The sequence below is a fragment of the Hyla sarda genome, chromosome 3, assembly GCF_029499605.1.
Source record: "Hyla sarda isolate aHylSar1 chromosome 3, aHylSar1.hap1, whole genome shotgun sequence".
NCBI classification, from domain to species: domain Eukaryota; kingdom Metazoa; phylum Chordata; class Amphibia; order Anura; family Hylidae; genus Hyla; species Hyla sarda.
Window position 1 is genome coordinate 5672843 of NC_079191.1, and position 21754 is coordinate 5694596.

A 21754-nucleotide genomic window follows, 5' to 3' on the forward strand; every position below is an offset into this window, starting at 1 on the left:
TTGCATAGCGGGGCGGGGGTGACATCCCATGGGGGTGGAGTCATGATGTCCGTCACGCCCCCTCCCATAGACTTGCATAGCAGGAGCGGGGCGTGATGTCACATGGGGGCGGAGTCGTGATGGATGTCACACCCCCTCCCAGACATCTTATGCCCTATCCTTTGGATAGGGCATAAGATGTCTTAGGGCCGGAGTACCCCTTTAATTCTTTTCGCAGGATCCAAGAGAGGTCTCAAAGCTTCAAAACCCTCCATCGGTAGATGGGTAAGGGATGCTATCCATATTTCTATGGTACCCCAAGGTATGGAGCCTCCTGAGGTTGTAAACGCTCATTCCACCAGGTCTGTATCACCCTCTTTTGTGGAAAGGAGTTTAGTTCCTTTGGATTATATATGTAAAGCTGCATTTTGGCGTTCACTCTCCACATTCATCCCCCTCTACAGACTTGACAGAACATTGGCCGATTTATCATAGGGTCTTCTTGCCATTTCCCCATCTGTGCTACTGGTTAGGACGTAAGGGAATCGTTAATTTCTAACGATAATTACCGTATTTTTCGCCGTATAAGACGCACTTTTTCTTCCCCAAAACTGGGGGGGGGGGAAAGTCGGTGCGTCTTATACAGTGAATACACCCCTATCGCGGCGGTCCCTGCGGCCATCAACGGCCGGGACCCGCGGCTAATACAGGACATCACCGATCGCGGTGCTGCCCTGTATTAACCCTTCAGACGCGGCGATCAAAGCTGACCGCCGCCTCTGAAGGGAAAGTGACACTAACCCGGCTGTTCAGCGATTTCACCGCGGCGTCCCGAACAGCCCGACCGAATAGCCGGGTTAGTGCTTACAGGACACCGGGAGGGACCTTACCTGCCTCCTCGGTGTCTTCTCCGTTCAGGGATCCCCTGTATGGCCGGCGCTCTCCTTCCTCGTCATCACCTCGTCGCGTACGTGCGTCGGCGTGTGTAACGACGTGATGGCGGCGACGGAGAGCGAGGATACGTTCCGGAGACGTTCCGGAGCGACGGCGACAGCGATGGAGCGACATCCAAGGCAGCGGTGACGGGTCTGGAGCGGCGGGGACACGTGAGTATTACCCCCTATGCAGTGGTCTTCAATCTGCGGACCTCCAGATGTTGCAAAACTACAACTCCCAGCATGCCCGGACAGCCAACGGCTGTCCGGGCATGCTGGGAGTTGGAGTTTTGCAACATCTGGAGGTCCGCAGGTTGAAGACCACTATTGGGTTCATAATCTTTATTTTTTTAGATTTTGCAGCTATAAATTGGGTGCGTCTTATACGCCGGTGCGTCCTATAGGGCGAAAAATACGGTAGTTTTCCCTTAGTCCTAACAGTAGCACAACATTCCCTCCCTAGTCTAAGTTTTCTATTACTATTTTGTTAATTATTACTAAATCATTATTTTCTTTTTTTTTGGTTCTTCTCGTTTTTGTACACAAGGGGACAGAGGGTGACCCTCCTACTTATACAGGGGAAGGGGTAGCGCTTAATTAATTAATCACTTTAATTTCAATAAACTTCCATCTGTCCTAACCAGTTCCCCCATCTGTGCTCCTGTTAGGACTAAGGGAAAACAAATTATCGTTAGAAATTAACGATTACTGCCTCTATATCCAGCAGTGATTGTATTGCCATATCCCAGAATCCTCTGTACAGGTCTCCGTGTGTTATAGCCTGATGAGGGGGCGGAGTCATGTGATCTGTATCCCCACAGATCTATAAGGATGAACCACTCGTCTTCCTCTCTATGATCCTGCTGCACATCTGGCCTGCATGAAGCGTTGGTGGTATAGTGGTGAGCATAGCTGCCTTCCAAGCAGTTGACCCGGGTTCGATTCCCGGCCAACGCATGTACTTTTTAACTTTTTTTTTTTAAAATGTTTACCTTTATATTATGAAGACGTTGTATTCTTGGTCCCCATAGGACATTTTTTCCTAACTGGGGCCTTCGGCTGTCTGGGCATGCTGGGAGTTGTAGTTTTGCAACAGCTGGAGGCTCCCTGGTTGAGAAACACTGCCATAGCACATAAAGGGGTATTTTTAACCCAACTTTGACATAAACAGGACCCCCGGTAGAGGATTATAGAGGATCCATATAGAGGCTCCTCTCATAGAGGCTCCTCTCATAGAGGCTCCTCTCATAGAGGCTCCTCTCATAGAGGCTCCTCTCATAGAGGCTCCTCTCATAGAGGCTCCTCTCATAGAGGCTCCTCTCATAGAGGTTCCATTTGTAGAGGCTCCTCTCATAGAGGTTCCATTTGTAGAGGCTTCACTCGTAGAGGTTCCATTTGTAGAGGCTTCACTCATAGAGGTTCCATTTGTAGAGGCTTCACTCATAGAGGTTCCATTTGTAGAGGCTTCACTCATAGAGGTTCCATTTGTAGAGGCTTCACTCAGGTTCCATTTGTAGAGGCTTCGCTCATAGAGGTTCCATTTGTAGAGGCTTCGCTCATAGAGGTTCCATTTGTAGAGGCTTCGCTCATAGAGGTTCCATTTGTAGAGGCTTCGCTCATAGAGGTTCCATTTGTAGAGGCTTCGCTCATAGAGGTTCCATTTGTAGAGGCTTCGCTCATAGAGGTTCCATTTGTAGAGGCTTCGCTCATAGAGGTTCCATTTGTAGAGGCTTTGCTCATAGAGGTTCCATTTGTAGAGGCTTTGCTCATAGAGGTTCCATTTGTAGAGGCTTTGCTCATAGAGGTTCCATTTGTAGAGGCTTCGCTCATAGAGGTTCCATTTGTAGAGGCTTCGCTCATAGAGGTTCCATTTGTAGAGGCTTTGCTCATAGAGGTTCCATTTGTAGAGGCTTTGCTCATAGAGGTTCCATTTGTAGAGGCTTTGCTCATAGAGGTTCCATTTGTAGAGGCTTTGCTCATAGAGGTTCCATTTGTAGAGGCTTTGCTCATAGAGGTTCCATTTGTAGAGGCTTCGCTCATAGAGGTTCCATTTATAGAGGCTCGACTCGTAGGGACTTCAATCGTAGGGACTCCACTCATAGAGATTCCATTTATAGAGGCTCCACTCATAGAGATTCCATTTATAGAGCCTCCACTCATAGGGACTTCACTCATAGAGGCTCCACTCGTAGGCACTTCAATCGTAGGGGCTCCACTCATAGAGACTCCATTTATAGAGGCTCCACTCATGGAGGTTCCTCTTTAGGGGCTCCACTCTTAGGGGCTCCACTCATAGAGGTTCTATATGGGCAGGGGGGGGGGGGTTAACTGTTGTGAAGAAAAAACTTTTAGAGTTTAGTAGAGTCATATCCAAATTTTTGATCAGGAAAATGAGGCAGAAGAAATGTGCGCTAAGTGCGTTCTCTCCTGGATCTTCCGTTTCTACGTAGCACACTTTTCGGTGAAATTGACATCTTATCTTTATTCTTTAGGTCCATACGATTAAAATGATCCCAACTTATATAGGTTTGATTTAACTTTTATTTTTTCCCCTTTATGGAGCTGCCTTATGGTTTATTTTTTGCACCGTGATCTGTAGTTTTTATCGGTACCATTTTTGTTTTTATGGGACTTCTTGATCGCTTTTTTATACATTATTATAGGGTATACAAAGTGACCAAAAATATGCAATTTTGGAATTTAGAATTTTTTTTGATGCACAGGATTACAAGCTGTGTTCAGTCATTCAGTTTACATTGAAATCTGCAGCAGAAAATTCTGAGCATCAAATTTGCGCAGAATACTGTACATGTGAATAGACCAATAATGAGATAAACATTAGATGGTTGTCCGGTCTTACCGATATTGGTGGCTTCGGCTAATAGACGTCTTATGCCTGTGACCGGCTTTAGTCTCTTTGTGAAGTAGCGTGGACCCCGGGCCCCAGGAACAAGTAATTATAAAACCGGGGATGGGGGAGGCAATGGGCAGCGATGGCGGTCTCTGGCCAGGGTGGTGGGGGATGCAGTGCGGTGCTGGGCATTATCGGATTATCGGCAAGGTAATTGCTGATATCGATAATGTCCAAAATTGTGAATATCGGCCAAACCGATAATCGGTCGATCCCTAGTATATTGCGCCAATCCCACTTATCTGCTGCCATCCGCACCTCAAGACTCAACCGCCACCGAATGACTGTCAGATATTTCGGAATAACCTCTCCCGGTGAGATAGTCCGTCCTGTCACTGTGGATGATCTCCCGTAGAGAGGCTGCTCCTGTGGCTCCTTCGATAGCTCAGATGGTAGAGCGGAGGACTGTAGAGGAGATGCAGAAATCCTTAGGTCACTGGTTCGATTCCGGTTCGAAGGACATTTTTGTTTTTTATCTTTTTCTTTTTTTTTTAAACAAAAATCTTAATTAAGAATTTTTTTTGTTTTTGTGCCTAATATCTTCCGGGTAACTAGTGCGACCTTTATGTCCTTCTGGAGGGGATTGTCTTATGGTGATCATGATTCCCCGTGTAGCTTCATACACAGAAGCCTTCATCTCGTAGACCACTGTTTCCCAACCAAGGTACCACCAGCTTGTGCTAAACCACAACTCCCCAGCATGCCCGGACTGCCGAATGCTGTCCGGGCATGCTGGGAGTTGTAGTTTTACAGAAACCCCTATCATCGACACTGTCTGTAGCAGCAGTCAGGGAAAGGGTTAACAGCTACAGTCGGCACGTAAGACAAGAATTCAGCTGTAGCTCTCAGCCCTCCCATATGGTCTAGCGGTTAGGATTCCTGGTTTTCACCCAGGCGGCCCGGGTTCGACTCCCGGTATGGGAAGTTGTATTTTTTGTATTTTATTTTTTTTTTTTTTTTTTTTTTTTTGCCTTGATAATTAAGTTTTAAGTAAAAAATAAAATAAAAAATACACAAAATGAATAACTCAATATCCAGAATTTGCACCTGTGTGAAAATTTAGATTAGAATTTTTTCTGGGGTGTATCTATCTATAGAGGATGCTGGGGTTCTGGCCCTGGCGTCTGTAGGGGGCACAAGAGTGTCTAGATAAGGGACGGGCACACCAGTTTCTCATCTACTGCGCAATACTACCACCTAGTAGATACTTGTACGAATAAGTAAGTGTAAGAAGAGCCAAGAAGAGGAGAAGAAAGAAGCGGAGGAGACGTGTGAAGGAACTGGGAGGTCAGGTATGACGAGAGGAGAAGATATTAGGAGGTGAAGTGAAATGGAAGCAGCTCCTGGCTCCTCCCTCTCTCCTGAAAGGAAGTTGTGTAGTCCTTTGAAATAGTCAGTGTTTGGTTGTCTCAGCAGCTTGTGACTCATTCCTCTCTCCTGACAGGAAATTGTGTAGTCCTCTCATGGTCAGTGTGCTGTTGTCTCAGCAGCTCCCCATCTCTTTCATAACAGGAAGTTGTGTACTCCCCTCATTGCCAGCATGATGTCTCCGCAGCTCCCCACCTTCTACATCTTTCTTTACAGGATGTTGTGTACTCCCATCATTGTCAGCATGATTTTGTCTCAGCAGCTCCCCACCTTCTACCTTTCTTTACAGGAAGTTGTGTACTCCCCTCCTTACCAGCATGATGTTGTCTCCTCAGCTCCCCAACTCCTCCCTTTTTCGTGACAGAAAGTTGTGTAGTCCTCTTATTGTATGTGTGGTGTCTTTAGCAGTTCCCAGACCCTTACTCACTCCTGATAGGAAGTTGTGTAGTCCTCTCATGGTCAGTGTGCTGTTGTCTCAGCAGCTCCCCATCTCTTTCATTACAGGAAGTTGTGTACTCCACTCATTGCCAGATGTTGTCTCAGCAGCTCCCCAGTTTTCACGTATGGGCAGAGGAGTGCTCACCCGCGCCCCTGTCCCTGCCTACTTGTCCGCCTATCCTAAATGATAGGCCGGCAACTGGTCGACAATCCCTTCCTAAATAAGTGAGGGGAGTCAAATGTCAACACAATAAAATACAATCCTGTCAGTTGTCAGGAGCAACAGGGAAACAAGCAACTAACAAAGACAAACTAAACATACACACATAAAGTCGATGTCAGTCAAACCAGGAGTGGGAAGAGGTGCCGAATCGCTATAACGAAAGAGAAGTCAGATAAGAAGCCAAAAGTCAAGTTGGCTGGTGTACAAGGGAATAAGGAAATGCTAGCTACTCAGGTAATGACCAGTTTCACAGGCATCTTCCCAGAGACTGATGCCTGGTAAAATAGGGAGATGCACATGTGGTCAATCAGTAGCTAGCCACTCAGACAGCAGGGTGTAACCCGGCAACCTAGCAAACACCTTGTCAGCACCTGTTAACCTTGCTGGTGCTGACAGTAGTATTTTTCATTGTCAGTGTGGTGTTGTCTCAGCAGCTTCTCCTTCCCAATGCATAATCCTGTCTTAGGAGGCATGGTTGGATCTTGTCTCTCAGCTCTAGTCCTGCCCTTGAGTGATGTCATCACCTCTGACCAGCCTACATCACCATCTCCCTGCCATATACACATATATATGAAGGATTAGGTGTGGTTACAGCATGCTGCCTTTTGCTGAACAGTGTCACAGGCAGAGGAGCAGACAGGGTATGTATGCAGCAGGTGCTACAGACTGTACTGCTCTGTAGAGAAATGTTCTGCAGCAGCTCTGGTCGGGGAACTGGCAGGACTGCTGGGGGGGGGCGGTGATGAAGATAATGCAATCCTGGAAATTGTAGTACTGAGCAAAAGGAAGTCATATTTCTGACATGGTAGGATTATAGATGCACACAACAAATGGTTTCAAAACTGGGGCAGACAGCTAAGGGTTTTCTTTCATCCTGACGTCGGAGTACCCCTTTAACCTAGTGCCCCTGAATTTCTAGGGACAAATATCGGCTCTTTTAGGTAGTTATATCTTGGGTAGAGAGAATACTTTTTGCATCGTATGGAGCTTCTATTAGGCAGATTACGGTTCCTGCAGTCAGAGTCTGAGTGTGGAGACACACGTAATGAGATAAGATGTGTCCTCCCATATGGTCTAGCGGTTAGGATTCCTGGTTTTCACCCAGGCGGCCCGGGTTCGACTCCCGGTATGGGAAGAATTAACTTTTTCCCCACTTTATCAAAGTTATTGTTAGCAAAAAACTTACAGCCGATCTGGGTGGTCTCTGTCGACCCCCTAATGTCCATAGTGACCACAATCTCCGGGACTGACCACATAAGGTTTATATCCATCACTGGTCACCATTATGCTTGAACACACAACAAAGTGAAATAACGCTGATTCAGGACAAAGGCTGAAACAGCTAAATGCATCAAATACATAAATAAAAACAACTAAATGTATTGAATACATAAATACAAACAACAAAATGTATGAAATACAAATACATAACTACAAACAACAAAATGTATCAAATACAAATACATTAAAACAACTAAATGTATTGAATACATAACTACAAACAACAAAATGTATCAAATACAAATACATTAAAACAACTAAATGTATTGAATACATAACTACAAACAACAAAATGTATCAAATACAAATACATTAAAACAACTAAATGTATTGAATACATAAATACAAACAACAAAATGTATGAATTACAAATACATAACTACAAACAACAAAATGTATGAAATACAAATACATTAAAACAACTAAATGTATTGAATACATAACTACAAACAGCTAAATGTATAAAATACAAATACAAAACTACAAACAACAAAATGTATCAAATACATAAATAAAAACAACTAAATGTATTGAATACATAACTACAAACAACAAAATGTATGAAATACAAATACATAACTACAAACAACAAAATGTATCAAATACATAAAAACTGCTAAATGTATCTTTTTATAATTTTTTTTAAATTCATTAGTTTTTATAAAAATAATGTCATATCTCAGTAAAGGATTATTATTTTATAACTTTATTTCATACATCTTATGTATTAGCACACTCCTGTATATTACATTGTACTCTGTGTCTCTGCTGTACGTCACCGACTGCGGAAATCAAAGGGTTAATGGGGCAGCTTTTGAATTCTCATCATTTTTTGGATCCTGACTTTCACTCTTGTTTGTTGATAAGAATGACCAACGAGCTGATTGACATGCTGGCCCCGCCCCAAAGTGCAAGCCCCGCCCCTCACACAGTACAGCTGCCGGGTGCACATTCCTCCACAGCCGTCTCGGTAACCTCCGTTCTAAGACCTCCCATATGGTCTAGCGGTTAGGATTCCTGGTTTTCACCCAGGCGGCCCGGGTTCGACTCCCGGTATGGGAAGATTATTTATTTTTCCTCATTATGAAGCTCGTTATTTTTTTTAACGTCGTGTCTTTTAGTTGAGACTTTACTAACCATAAAACTGCTATTTTTTCACTTGGTCACCGACGTCCCTCATTATTGGTGGGTGGCAGCTGCTCCTGCGCTCGCTTTATAGACAGTAAACACTGGTGTACACCCTGCAAACAGTGTGTCTCCAGCTGTTGCAAAACTACAACTCCCAGCATGCCTGGACATAAATACAAACAGCTAAATGCATCAAATACAATTAACTAAATGCATCAAATGCATAAAGACAATGAACTAAATAGATCACATACATACAAACAACTAAATGTATCAAATACAAAAATTTACAAACAGCTAAATGTATAAAATACGTAAATACAATGAACTAAATGTATCAAATACAAACAACTAAATGTATCAAATACATAAATACAAACAACTAAATGTATCAAATACAAACAACTAAATGTATCAAATACATAAATACAAACAACTAAATGTATCAAATACAAACAACTAAATGTATCAAATACATAAATACAAACAACTAAATGTATCAAATACATAAATACAAACAACTAAATGTATCAAATACAAACAACTAAATGTATCAAATACATAAATACAAACAACTAAATGTATCAAATACAAACAACTAAATGTATCAAATACATAAATACAAACAACTAAATGTATCAAATACAAACAACTAAATGTATCAAATACAATTAACTAAATGCATCAAATGCATAAAGACAATGAACTAAATAGATCACATACATACAAACAACTAAATGTATCAAATACAAAAATTTACAAACAGCTAAATGTATAAAATACGTAAATACAATGAACTAAATGTATCAAATACAAACAACTAAATGTATCAAATACATAAATGCAAACAACTAAATGTATCAAATACATTTAGCTGTTTGTAAATGTCTGTATTTGATACATTTAGCTGTTTGTATTTATGTATTTGATGCATTTAGTTAATTGTATTTATGTATTTGATACATTTAGCTGTTTGTAAATTTTTGTATCAAATACATAAATGCAAACAACTAAATGCATCAAATACATAAATGCAAACAACTAAATGCATCAAATACAAAAATACAAACAACCTCACAACAATAGGTTCAGGATAAGGGACAATAAGCAGCACACAATGAAGTAACTGATAAACTGTTCATCAGGAGACCATAACATTAACCCCTTAAGGCAGCATTTCCCAATCAGGGTGCCTCCAGCTGTTGCACAACTAGAACTCCCAGCATGCCCGGACATCCTTCAGCTGCGAGTTGTAGTTTTGTAAACTCTAACATAAATGTACGCCCTGTGTCTTCTATGGGTTAAAAGCAGTGAGTGAGCTCTCCACTACTCTGAGCACAGGCCTTGTACACTGAGCATGCCCTACACCTGCTGCATTGTGGGAGATGTAGTTTTCTTTTTTTTTTTTTTTTTTTTAAATTTTTTTTTTTTTTTTTCAATAATAATTTTTATTAAAGAGTTTTGAATGGTTACAATCAATGCACACCAACGGGTGTGGAAACAATGCAGGGTATGACATCATGTTTATACGCTGACATTGGGAAGTCAGCCATTAGCTTCTTACTTAACAGTTACAAATAGTCAACAAATAACCTTAACCTTGGTGTCATTTCCAGAGAGAACTATTGGATACCTCAGGGATATAAAGCAATAGGTCTACAAAATTACTGATAAGGAATATATAGAAGTGTACATAACTGTGTGCTCGGTGAGTTACATGTCTCAGCATTGGTTATCGACTCTTATGTCGAGTATGGTGAACGGCAATGCTAGGGGAAAGGAGAATGGGTGTGAGGAGTTAATATCCATAGGAGGATTATATGTCTACACAGTGTGGGGATGAACGCCAGCGTCTCCATCTTTTCTCAAAACGATGGAATTTATTGGATCCCAAAGCTATTATTTTTTCAAAAGAGTAAGTAGTGTTGATTTTAGCGACTATGGAGGTAATCGATGGTGTGTTGGACGTCTTCCAATGACACAACAGTGCTATTTTAGCTATCGTGCAGATAATGCAGTACAATTCACGTTCATGAGAAGGTATGAGTGAGATGGAGAGGAATAGCAATACCGACTGAGGGGACCACGGGACCTTAGCCCCCAGGGCTTCTCTTATTAAGTCAGCGCATGCACCCCAGTAAGTTTGAATAAGAGGGCATGTCCACAGGATGTGATGGAGTGTACCCTTGAGACCGCAGCCCCGCCAACATTTGTCAGATGTAGAGTGATAGAATATGGCCAACTTATCAGGAGTGTGGTACCAACGTAAGATTGTTTTATAAGCCGATTCTATATGGGATGAGCATTGGAGGGCTGATTGTATGTTTCCGAAGGCTTCTTGCCAATCCGTCATTGTGAATGACATTCGTAACTCCGTTTCCCATATCCTTAAAGGATAAGGTTTAGAGAGCGTTTCAGTGTGCTGTAGAGCTGCGTATATAGGTTTCAGCCCTTTCCTTGGAGATGTAAGTAATCTGAAGGTCGCCCCGTCCCGACTTCCCTGTGAGGGAGATAGGCTTTGTAGGAGGTGTCTAACCTGTAGGTACTTATAAAAATCATGGGGTGGGGTCCCATATTTGTGTGCCAGATCTGAATATGTCATCAGTCCCCCTTCTTCGTGCAGGTGTTTGATCTGGAGTATGCCTCTCTTTGTCCAGGAGGATAGATCTAGGTCTGGGATTTGAGCTTGCAAGAAAGATAAAGGCACATCGTTCAATGTCATGGGGACTGGGTTTGACATATGAGATACAAAGAAAGTCCAAGCTACATATGACGCCTTAACAATAGGATTGGAAAGTGGGGGTGGGGAGACACTCCAGAAGGGCGTGTAGAGTATGTCTCTTAATGAGTAAGGGGCCACGTCTATGTTTTCTATTTCTACCCAAGGGAGGGATGCTTTGTTGCACCACCAATGCTTAATCATAGATACCAGAGTAGCAACATAATAAAAATAAAGGTTTGGGGCACTCAGTCCCCCTGCCAGTCTGGGACGAGACAGTATTTGCGAGGACAGCCTGGGTTTCCTACCTGCCCAAATGAAAGAGGAGAGCCCTTTTTGTGCTTTAGTAAAGAAGGTAGAAGGGAGAGGTATTGGGAGGGTCCGAAATAGGTACAGAAGTTTAGGTAGGAGAAACATTTTGTAAGCTGCCACCCTGCCCACCCATGAGATTTCCGAATTAGCATAGTGTTCCATGTCTTTTTGTATGGAGAGCAATAATTTTTCGTAATTGTCTACGTAAAGTGATTTAGAAGGGTAGGAGAGATAAATGCCTAGGTATTGGAGACTGGATGGTTGCCATTGAAAAGGGTATGTGTCCTTCAATTTGTGCAGCATAGTAGGGGAGAGGTTGATGGGTAACGCTTGTGTTTTAGTGTCGTTGAGATGATAGTAAGACAGTGTCCCGTAATACGAGATGTTCGACATAACTGCTGGGAGTGAAATTTCAGGGTTCGTCAAGGTTAGTATGACATCATCTGCGTATAGCGAGATGACATGGTCTTGTCCCCCTACTGTAACCCCATGTATTCTCTTGTCTTGTCTGATTGATTGTGCTAGCGGTTCCATGGAAAGGACATAAATCAATGGGGAAAGGGGGCACCCCTGACGTGAGCCATTCGTGATGGGAAATGGATCAGAAAGGGTACCATTCACCGATACTCTGGCCGTCGGGGTGGAGTACAAGGAGGTGATAGCGGACAGTATGTTACCCGAAAATCCCATATGTGATAGGACAGAAAAAGCGAACGACCAACGTAGTCGGTCAAACGCTTTCTCCGCATCCAGCGCTACAATAACCGCTTTAGTCGAGCAGCGTTCTAAGTGGTGAAAAATGTTAAGAAGACGGCGCGTGTTGTCTGAACTTTGACGTCCAGCAATAAATCCCGATTGGTCTCTGTGTACTATAGATGGGAGGATTTTAGACAGGCGGCAGGCCAAGAGCTTTGCATAGATTTTGACGTCCTGGTTAAGGAGCGAGATAGGCCGGAAATTCTGAGGTCTATCAGGCTCCTTCCCCGGTTTCGGCAAAGTGGTTATGATCGCTTGCAGGTTTTCTTTAGGGAACGAGCCTTTTATGATCGCTGTCCTGCAAAACTCCACAATATTTGGGGCCAGCAGGTCGCTAAAAGTTTTGTAATATGAGGCAGCAAAGCCATCTGGGCCTGGGGCCTTGCCTGTGGGCAAGGATTTAATGATTTTTAAAACCTCAGGAAGTGTAATATCAGAATTTAAATCTTGTAGTTGGGCCTGAGTTAGGGAAGGAAGTCGTAGGCTAGAGAGGTAGGATTGTAGAGTAGACGTCAGGTCTGGTGGAGTGGCAACAGAATTTCGTAAGTTATATAGATTAGAGTAGAAGGACCCGAATCCATTAGCAATGTCAGAAGGGGTGTAGAGTCTATCACTGGTGACTGGATGGAGTATATATGGGATGCGGGATTTAGCTTGTCGTTGTTTTAGGCGGTTAGCTAATAGCTTGCCGGCTTTATTATTTTGGGAGTAATAATTTGCCTGAAGTTTCCGGTATGATTTTTCATACGAAGAAAGTAGTAGACATCTTAATTCTCGCCGTACATCTGCCACCGAGTCGGCGTTAGCGGGGGAGGGTAGCGTCTGATTCATAAGTTCTGCTTGTTTGAGCCTGTCTAATGTGTCAGTGAGAAGTCGCTCCCGTTGCCTTTTTAAGAGGGATCCATACTTGATGCAAAAACCCCTTATAACTGCTTTGTGGCAGTTCCATAGTAGGATAGCATCCTCCACTGAACCAGAGTTACTAGAGAAGTAGTCTGTTATGTCCTTTCTTAGTTGAGGAGCATAGGTTGGATGGGACCAAAGATAGGGATTGTTGCGCCAGGCATGGATTGGGGGGGAGGAGGCTCGGTCAATGATTTTCAGGACCACAGCTGCATGGTCCGACCATTTTATTGTGTGCACGTCAGTTTGTGTAGACTTGTATATAAGTGATCTGTCTACCAGGAATAGATCAATGCGGGAGTAAGTGTTATGTACCCCAGAGTGAAAAGTAAAGGTCCTTTCAGAAGCGTGATGAATGCGCCAAATGTCATATAAATCTGTAGCAGAGAGAAAAGGGGTCAAGGAAGCAGAATGGAAGCGGGAGGAGGAAGTAGAGTCCATGGAGGCATCAACAACCGTATTGAAGTCCCCACATACCACTAAGGAACCCCAGGCTGTGCTATTGACCCTTTTCATCAAACGCTGCAGGAAGCGTGTTGGATTCTTGTTTGGGGCATATAATGAGACAATAGTAAACTGTGTGGCATTGATGGTGCAACGAAGTATTACATACCTCCCAAGGTCGTCTGCTATGGATTCCTTCAATGTAAACGCAACGGAGTTCTTAATTGCTATGAAAACCCCTCGTGATTTGGAACTGAAATGAGAATGAAATATGTGAGTATACACAGGGTGACGTATGCGGTGTGCATCTTTAGCCAACAGATGTGATTCTTGTACACATAATACATCGCATTTTAACAACTGGGCTTCCTTCCACAAATGTGCCCGTCTATGGGGAGCATTTAAACCGTTCACATTTAAGCTAGCGAGGGTTATGGCCATATTAATATGAAAAAGAGCAGATGACAACTTAGTAGCAGGTAAAGGATATCAGGATGGCAAGACGCACCTCCCAGCCAGCGTGCATCCGCCAGATGTCCATCGAGCACATTCAGTAGACCAAGGAGTATAAAGACACCAATGAACTTATAACAGAATAATACAAAACAATAAAAAGAAAACAAAACAAGGAAGGATAGCTTGCCGAAGCAAACGCTATCCCACAGACAGTGGGGGTAAGAGTCCACTCTGAAGCCGTGCGGTCAGGGCACAGCACGGAGCCCGCACAGAAAAAGAAAGGAAACACCGTCCATTAATTAGCTAATCAAGCCGGAGCCCAGTCCTTCACTTTATCTGGAGATTTGGGTGCTCGAGATCCTGTGGGGGGATAGATTGGAGCAATGTTCCATTGAGATAAAAGTTTTTCACCTTCCTGGAGGGAGCGAATAACATGCATGGAGTTGTCATATCTGATGAGAAGACGAACTGGGAAGCCCCAGCGGTACATTATCCTAGCGGAGCGTAAGGCTGAAGTAATTGGCAGCAAAGATCTTCTTGCTTGCAGGGTGGGGGCAGACAGATCCGCATACACCGTGATTTTGTGGTATGGGGCAGGCAGTCCATTGTTACGGCGTGCATATTCCATGAGCTTTTCTTTTACTTGATAGAAATGAATACGTGCTAGAACATCACGTGGCACAGTGTCCTCTAAGTGTTTGGGTCTGGGGACCCTGTGTGCTCTATCCACAATTAGCTCTGACATGGAGCAATCAGGCAGGGTTGCTTTAAGCAGGGATAGTACATAATTTGGTATGTCCGTAGAAGCCACAGACTCTGGTATCCCTCGCAATTTAACGTTGTTACGACGGCTCCTGTCTTCTAGATCCGCCACTTTGAGCTTTAATGCAAGAACCTCATCCTCCATTTCATTTGTTTTATCTATGAGGGAGTTGTGAGAGCCAGCAAATTCTCCAAATTTCTGCTCAACATGGTCTATTCTGCTTTCCAGTGCCTGCACTGAGGCTTTTAAAGGGTTAACCAGGTTCTGCATGTCTTGTACGAACGAGGAGCGTAACAATAGCAGCATTTCTTTAAGTGCAGTGTCTGTTAGAGCTTGGTTGGAGACTGGGACCTTAGCTAGCGGGTCGTCAGGGACTAGGTCTGCATAGTCGTCAGCCCCCCAGAGTCCTACCTTGTCAGTGTCCAAATTGGGCCGCCTGGAAGTCAGCTCAAGCAGAGGTTCCTGTGTCCGAGAACTCCTGGCCGGGGAAGCGGGGGGACTCAAGGAGTCGGATCCCGTCCTGTGTGCAGCTGCGGCATGCCGGGTGTTCGCAGTCGCGTCCGGGGAGGTCGAGCGGCGCCCCGCTGGAACCAGGAGCTCCGTAGATGTATGCAAGGATGGTACTGAAAGTGATCGGCGTTGAAGCGGAGGAGAAAGGTGAGCTCCGTCTTCCTCCTCCTGGCGGGCCCGCCTCGAGGAGATCGCATGGTTGCCGGCGCCATTTTGAGAGGCCGTAGTGCGGGGCACAAAGGTGAATCTCTGCAATGCGCCGGGCTTGGTTTGCCTTCTCCGGCGTGCTGGCATCTCCGCTGGGGTTCCGGTGGCAGTAGATGTCGGTAAGGAGCGGTGATTTGCAGTATATTCGTCGCTTTAGCAGGCTTCTATGCGGAGCTGCTCTAAGCTGCGACCATCCGCCTCGGCTGCCAGGCCACGCCCCTGGGAGATGTAGTTTTCACTCCAGGCACTTAGGTAGAGAAAAGCACACTTCCCACAATGCACAGAGCCAGGAATTGAGAAAACGAGAGGCTGCGGAAGCAAGGTGCGAAGCGAGGAGGATTGATATCAAGGAGAAAGTGACTGTGGTTCTGGATGGGACTTGTGTCCTGGTTCCATTTGCACCTTTTTTGTGTGCCTTTTAACCCCTTAAGGACACATGATGTACTGGAACGTCATGTGTCCGCTCCCGATCTATAACACGGGGCCACGGCGTGGCCCCGCGTCATAGTGGGTCGGGCCCGGCCTCTAACAATGGCCGGAACCCATGGCTAATGGCGCGCTACACCGCGATCAATGCCGTGCGCTATTAGCCACGGGTCCCGGCTGTTGTAAGAGGCAGGGCCCGACCCGCTATGAACGCCGCGTCGAAAGTGAAAGTATGCCGGTTAGTTCAGTGAGCTGTTCGGGATAGCCACGGCGAAATCACGGCATCCCGAACAGCTTACAGGACAGCAGGAGGATCCCTACCTGCCTCCTCGCTGTCCGATCGCCGAATGACTGCTCAGTGCCTGAGATCCAGGCATGAGCAGTCAAGCGGCAGAATCATCGATCACTGGTTTCTTATGAGAAACCACTGATCAATGTAATAGATCAGTGTGTGCAGTGTTATAGGTCCCTATGGGATAATAATGATCAGTGTGTGCAGTGTTATAGGTCCCTATGGGATAACAATGATCAGTGTGTGCAGTGTTATAGGTCCCTATGGGATAATAATGATCAGTGTGTGCAGTGTTATAGGTCCCTATGGGATAATAATGATCAGTGTGTGCAGTGTTATAGGTCCCTATGGGATAACAATGATCAGTATAAGAGATCAGTGTGTGCAGTGTTATAGGTCCCTATGGGATAACAATGATCAGTATAAGAGATCAGTGTGTGCAGTGTTATAGGTCCCTATGGGATAACAATGATCAGTATAAGAGATCAGTGTGTGCAGTGTTATAGGTCCCTATGGGATAATAATGATCAGTATAAGAGATCAGTGTGTGCAGTGTTATAGGTCCCTATGGGATAATAATGATCAGTATAAGAGATCAGTGTGTGCAGTGTTATAGGTCCCTATGGGATAATAATGATCAGTATAAGAGATCAGTGTGTGCAGTGTTATAGGTCCCTATGGGATAACAATGATCAGTATAAGAGATCAGTGTGTGCAGTGTTATAGGTCCCTATGGGATAACAATGATCAGTGTAAGAGATAAGTGTGTGCAGTGTTATAGGTCCCTATGGGAGCTATAACACTGCAAAAAAAAGTGATTAAAGATCATTTAACCCCTCCCCTATTAAAAGTTTGAATCACCCCCCTTTTCCCATAAAAAAAAACAGTGTGAATAAAAATAAACATATATGGAATCGCCGCATGCGGAAATGTCCGAATTATAAAAATATATCATTAATTAAACCGCACGGTCAATGGCGTGCGCGCAAAAAAATTCCAAAGTCCAAAATAGTGCATTTTTGGTCACTTTTTATATCATGAAAAAAATGAATAAAAAGCAATCAATAAGTCCCATCAATGCAAAAATGGTACCGCTAAAAACTTTAGATCACGGCGCAAAAAATGAGCCCTCATACCTCCCCATACGCGGAAAAATAAAAAAGTTATAGGGGTCAGAAATTACAATTTTAAACTTATTAATTTTCCTGCATGTAGTAATGATTTTTTCCAGAAGTGCGACAAAATCACCTATATAAGTAGGGGATCATTTTAATCGTATGGACCTACAGAATAAAGAGAAGGTGTCATTTTTACGGAAAAATGGACTGCGTAGAAACGGAAGCCCCCAAAAGTTACAAAACGGCATTTTTTTTTTCAATTTTGTCTCACAATGATTTTTTTTTTCCGTTTCACCGTAGATTTTTGGGCAAAATGACTGACGTCATTACAAAGTAGAATTGGTATCGCAAAAAATAAGCCCTCATATGGATTTCTATGTGCAAAATTGAGTTATGATTTTTTAAAGGCAAGGAGCAAAAAATGAAAATTTAAAAACGGAAAAAACCCCGGTCCTTAAGGGGTTAACCCCTTAAAGGGGTACTCCCGTGGAAAACTTTTTTTTTTATTTTTTATCAACTTGTGCCGAAAAGTTAAACAGATTTGTAAATTACTGCTATTAAAAAATCTTAATCCTTCCAGTACTTTTTAAGGGCTGTATATTATAGAGGAAATGCTTTTCTTTTTGGATTTCTCTGCTGATCTCTGCTGTCCATTTTAGGAACTGTCCAGAGCAGAAGAAAATCACCATAGCAAACATATGCTGCTCTGGACAGTTCCTAAAATGGACAGCAGAGGTCAGCAGAGAGCACTGTGGTCGTGACAGAGGAGAAATCCAGTATACAGCCCCTAAAAAAGGATTAAGATTTTTTAATAGAAGTAATTTACAAATCTTTTTAACTTTAATTTAAAAAAGTTAAAGGTTTTCCAGGAGGAGGGAAGGAGTGATGGGTCTGTGTATGACTCCTATAAGACTGTAATGTATGAGGAGGAGGAGGGAAGGAGTGATGGGTCTGTGTATGACTCCTATAAGACTGTAATGTATGAGGAGGAGGGAAGGAGTGATGGGCCTGTGTATTACTCCCATAAGACTGTAATGTATGAGGAGGAGGGAAGGAGTGATGGGCCTGTGTATGACTTCTATAAGACTGTAATGTATGAGGAGGAGGGAAGGAGTGATGAGCATGTGTATGACTCCTATAAGACTGTAATGTATGAGGAGGAGGAGGGAAGGAGTGATGGGCCTGTGTATGACTCCTATAAGACTGTAATGTATGAGGAGGAGGAGGGAAGGAGTGATGGGTCTGTGTATGACTTCTATAAGACTGTAATGTATGAGGAGGAGGGAAGGAGTGATGGTCTGTGTATGACTCCTGTAAGACTGTAATGTATGAGGAGGAGGAGGGAAGGAGTGATAGGTCTGTGTATGACTCCTATAAGACTGTAATGTATGAGGGGGAGGAGGGAAGGAGTGATGGGCATGTGTATGACTCCTATAAGACTGTAATGTATGAGGAGGAGGAGGGAAGGAGTGATGGGTCTGTGTATGACTCCTATAAGACTGTAGTGTATGAGGAGGGAAGGAGTGATGGTCTGTGTATGACTCCTATAAGACTGTAATGTATGAGGAGGAGGGAAGGAGTGATGGGCCTGTGTATGACTTCTATAAGACTGTAATGTATGATGAGGAGGAGGGAAGGAGTGATGGGTCTGTGTATGACTCCTATAAGACTGTAATGTATGAGGAGGAGGAAAGGAGTGATGGGTCTGTGTATGACTCCTATAAGACTGTAATGTATGAGGAGGAGGGAAGGAGTGATGGGCCTGTGTATGACTCCTATAAGACTGTAATGTATGAGGAGGAGGAGGGAAGGAGTGATGGGCCTGTGTATGACTCCTATAAGACTGTAGTGTATGAGGAGGGAAGGAGTGATGGTCTGTGTATGACTCCTATAAGACTGTAATGTATGAGGAGGGAAGGAGTGATGGTCTGTGTATGACTCCTATGAGACTGTAATATATGAGGAGGAGGGAAGGAGTGATGGGCCTGTGTATGACTCCTATAAGACTGTAATGTATGAGGAGGAGGAAAGGAGTGATGGCCTGTGTATGACTCCTATGAGACTGTAATATATGAGGAGGAGGGAAGGAGTGATGGGCCTGTGTATGACTCCTATAAGACTGTAGTGTATGAGGAGGAGGAGGGAAGGAGTGATAGGTCTGTGTATGACTCCTATAAGACTGTAGTGTATGAGGAGGAGGAGGGAAGGAGTGATAGGTCTGTGTATGACCCCTATAAGACTGTAATGTATGATGAGGAGGAGGGAAGGAGTGATAGGTCTGTGTATGACTCCTATAAGACTGTAATGTATGAGGAGGAGGAGGGAAGGAGTGATGGGCCTGTGTATGACTCCTATAAGACTGTAGTGTATGAGGAGGGAAGGAGTGATGGTCTGTGTATGACTCCTATAAGACTGTAATGTATGAGGAGGGAAGGAGTGATGGTCTGTGTATGACTCCTATAAGACTGTAATGTATGAGGAGGAGGGAAGGAGTGATGGGCCTGTGTATGACTCCTATAAGACTGTAATGTATGAGGAGGAGGGAAGGAGTGATGGGCCTGTGTATGACTCCTATAAGACTGTAATGTATGATGAGGAGGAAGGAAGGAGTGATGGGTCTGTGTATGACTCCTATAAGACTGTAATGTATGAGGAGGAGGGGGGAAGGAGTGATGGGCCTGTGTATGACTCCTATAAGACTGTAATGTATGAGGAGGAGGAGGGAAGGAGTGATGGTCTGTGTATGACTCCTATAAGACTGTAGTGTATGAGGAGGGAAGGAGTGATGGTCTGTGTATGACTCCTGTAAGACTGTAATGTATGAGGAGGGAAGGAGTGATGGTCTGTGTATGACTCCTATAAGACTGTAATGTATGAGGAGGAGGAGGGAAGGAGTGATGGGTCTGTGTATGACTTCTATAAGACTGTAATGTATGAGGAGGAGGAGGAGGGAAGGAGTGATGGGCCTGTGTATGACTCCTATAACACTGTAATGTATGAGGAGGAGGGAAGGAGTGATGGGCCTGTGTATGACTCCTATAAGACTGTAATGTATGAGGAGGAGGAGGAGGGAAGGAGTGATGGGCCTGTGTATGACTCCTATAAGACTGTAATGTATGAGGAGGAGGGAAGGAGTGATGGCTTGTGTATGACTCCTATGAGACTGTAATATATGAGGAGGAGGGAAGGAGTGATGGGCCTGTTTATGACTCCTATAAGACTGTAATGTATGATGAGGAAAGGAGTGATAGGTCTGTGTATGACTCCTATAAGGCTGTAATGTATGAGGAGGAGGAGGGAAGGAGTGATGGGCCTGTGTATGACTCCTATAAGACTGTAGTGTATGAGGAGGGAAGGAGTGATGGGCCTGTGTATGACTCCTATAAGACTGTAGTGTATGAGGAGGGAAGGAGTGATGGTCTGTGTATGACTCCTATAAGACTGTAATGTATGAGGAGGGAAGGAGTGATGGCCTGTGTATGACTCCTATAAGACTGTAGTGTATGAGGAGGGAAGGAGTGATGGTCTGTGTATGACTCCTATAAGACTGTAGTGTATGAGGAGGGAAGGAGTGATGGGCCTGTGTATGACTCCTATAAGACTGTAGTGTATGAGGAGGGAAGGAGTGATGGTCTGTGTATGACTCCTATAAGACTGTAATGTATGAGGAGGGAAGGAGTGATGGGCCTGTGTATGACTCATATAAGACTGTAATGTATGATGAGGAGGAGGGAAGGAGTGATGGGCCTGTGTATGACTCCTATGAGACTGTAATGTATGAGGAGGAGGGAAGGAGTGATGGGCCTGTGTATGACTCCTATAAGACTGTAATGTATGAGGAGGAGGAGGGAAGGAGTGATGGGCCTGTGTATGACTCCTATAAGACTGTAATGTATGAGGAGGAGGAGGGAAGGAGTGATGGGCCTGTGTATAAACAAATTGGTATCCATAGTAACCGGAAGTAGGAGGAGCTTCTGTATATATATACTGTGATGTATCCATTGTATTGCATGTCAGTTTGAATAAGGCTTTGGCCGAAACGCGTCCTTTGTATTTTGCACTGTGTTAATAAAACACACATCACTTGGCGGAAGATTATTGTGTGTGCCGGGATTTTTTCCTCTACTTGTTTTGCTACAGTCCACGTGCACCACAACAGACTCGAGTGCCAACCCTTTCCACACTTTCAGTGTTAATGAAAACATTTCCCCCTAAAATATCCTTCGAGCCGGAATCGAATCAGCGGCCTAATGATTGCCGATTGTTCTACTACAGTCCTCAGCTCTACTAGCTGAGCTATCGAAGAATTGGCAAGGTCTGGTATGCGCAACTCTTTGGCTTGGCTAAGAGTGCCATGAGCATTAGCTAAAAAGATGTTTGAAAAAGTCAAGATGTTTTTGGAGGATGCGGGCATCGATCCCGCTACCTCTCGCATGCTAAGCGAGCGCTCTACCATTTGAGCTAATCCCCCACGTCTGATGAATTCACTGTGCCACTCAATCCACCGATCAATCTCTGTTACTACCTTAAACTTTTTATTTTATAAAAAAAAATTTCCATAAGAAAACGTAGAGCTAGGTTGGGC

The 21754-nt window shown here is 44.0% G+C and overlaps 6 non-coding genes across 6 annotated transcripts; 5 read left to right on the plus strand and 1 right to left on the minus strand.

Annotated features, from left to right (window-relative positions):
- Positions 1-1799: 1799 nt before the first annotated feature.
- TRNAG-UCC (transfer RNA glycine (anticodon UCC)) lies at positions 1800-1871 on the plus strand. The gene has a single exon. It is a non-coding gene; the product is annotated as a tRNA-Gly (tRNA).
- A 2328-nt stretch (positions 1872-4199) lies between these two features.
- On the plus strand, positions 4200-4285 carry TRNAY-GUA (transfer RNA tyrosine (anticodon GUA)). Its single transcript is given in 2 exon segments — positions 4200-4236; positions 4250-4285. It is a non-coding gene; the product is annotated as a tRNA-Tyr (tRNA).
- A 392-nt stretch (positions 4286-4677) lies between these two features.
- On the plus strand, positions 4678-4749 carry TRNAE-UUC (transfer RNA glutamic acid (anticodon UUC)). The gene has a single exon. It is a non-coding gene; the product is annotated as a tRNA-Glu (tRNA).
- A 2168-nt stretch (positions 4750-6917) lies between these two features.
- Positions 6918-6989, plus strand: TRNAE-UUC (transfer RNA glutamic acid (anticodon UUC)). Its single transcript has one exon. It is a non-coding gene; the product is annotated as a tRNA-Glu (tRNA).
- Positions 6990-8125: 1136 nt separating this feature from the next.
- TRNAE-UUC (transfer RNA glutamic acid (anticodon UUC)) lies at positions 8126-8197 on the plus strand. The gene has a single exon. It is a non-coding gene; the product is annotated as a tRNA-Glu (tRNA).
- A 13370-nt stretch (positions 8198-21567) lies between these two features.
- On the minus strand, positions 21568-21640 carry TRNAA-AGC (transfer RNA alanine (anticodon AGC)). The gene has a single exon. It is a non-coding gene; the product is annotated as a tRNA-Ala (tRNA).
- Between the last annotated feature and the right edge of the window lie 114 nt (positions 21641-21754).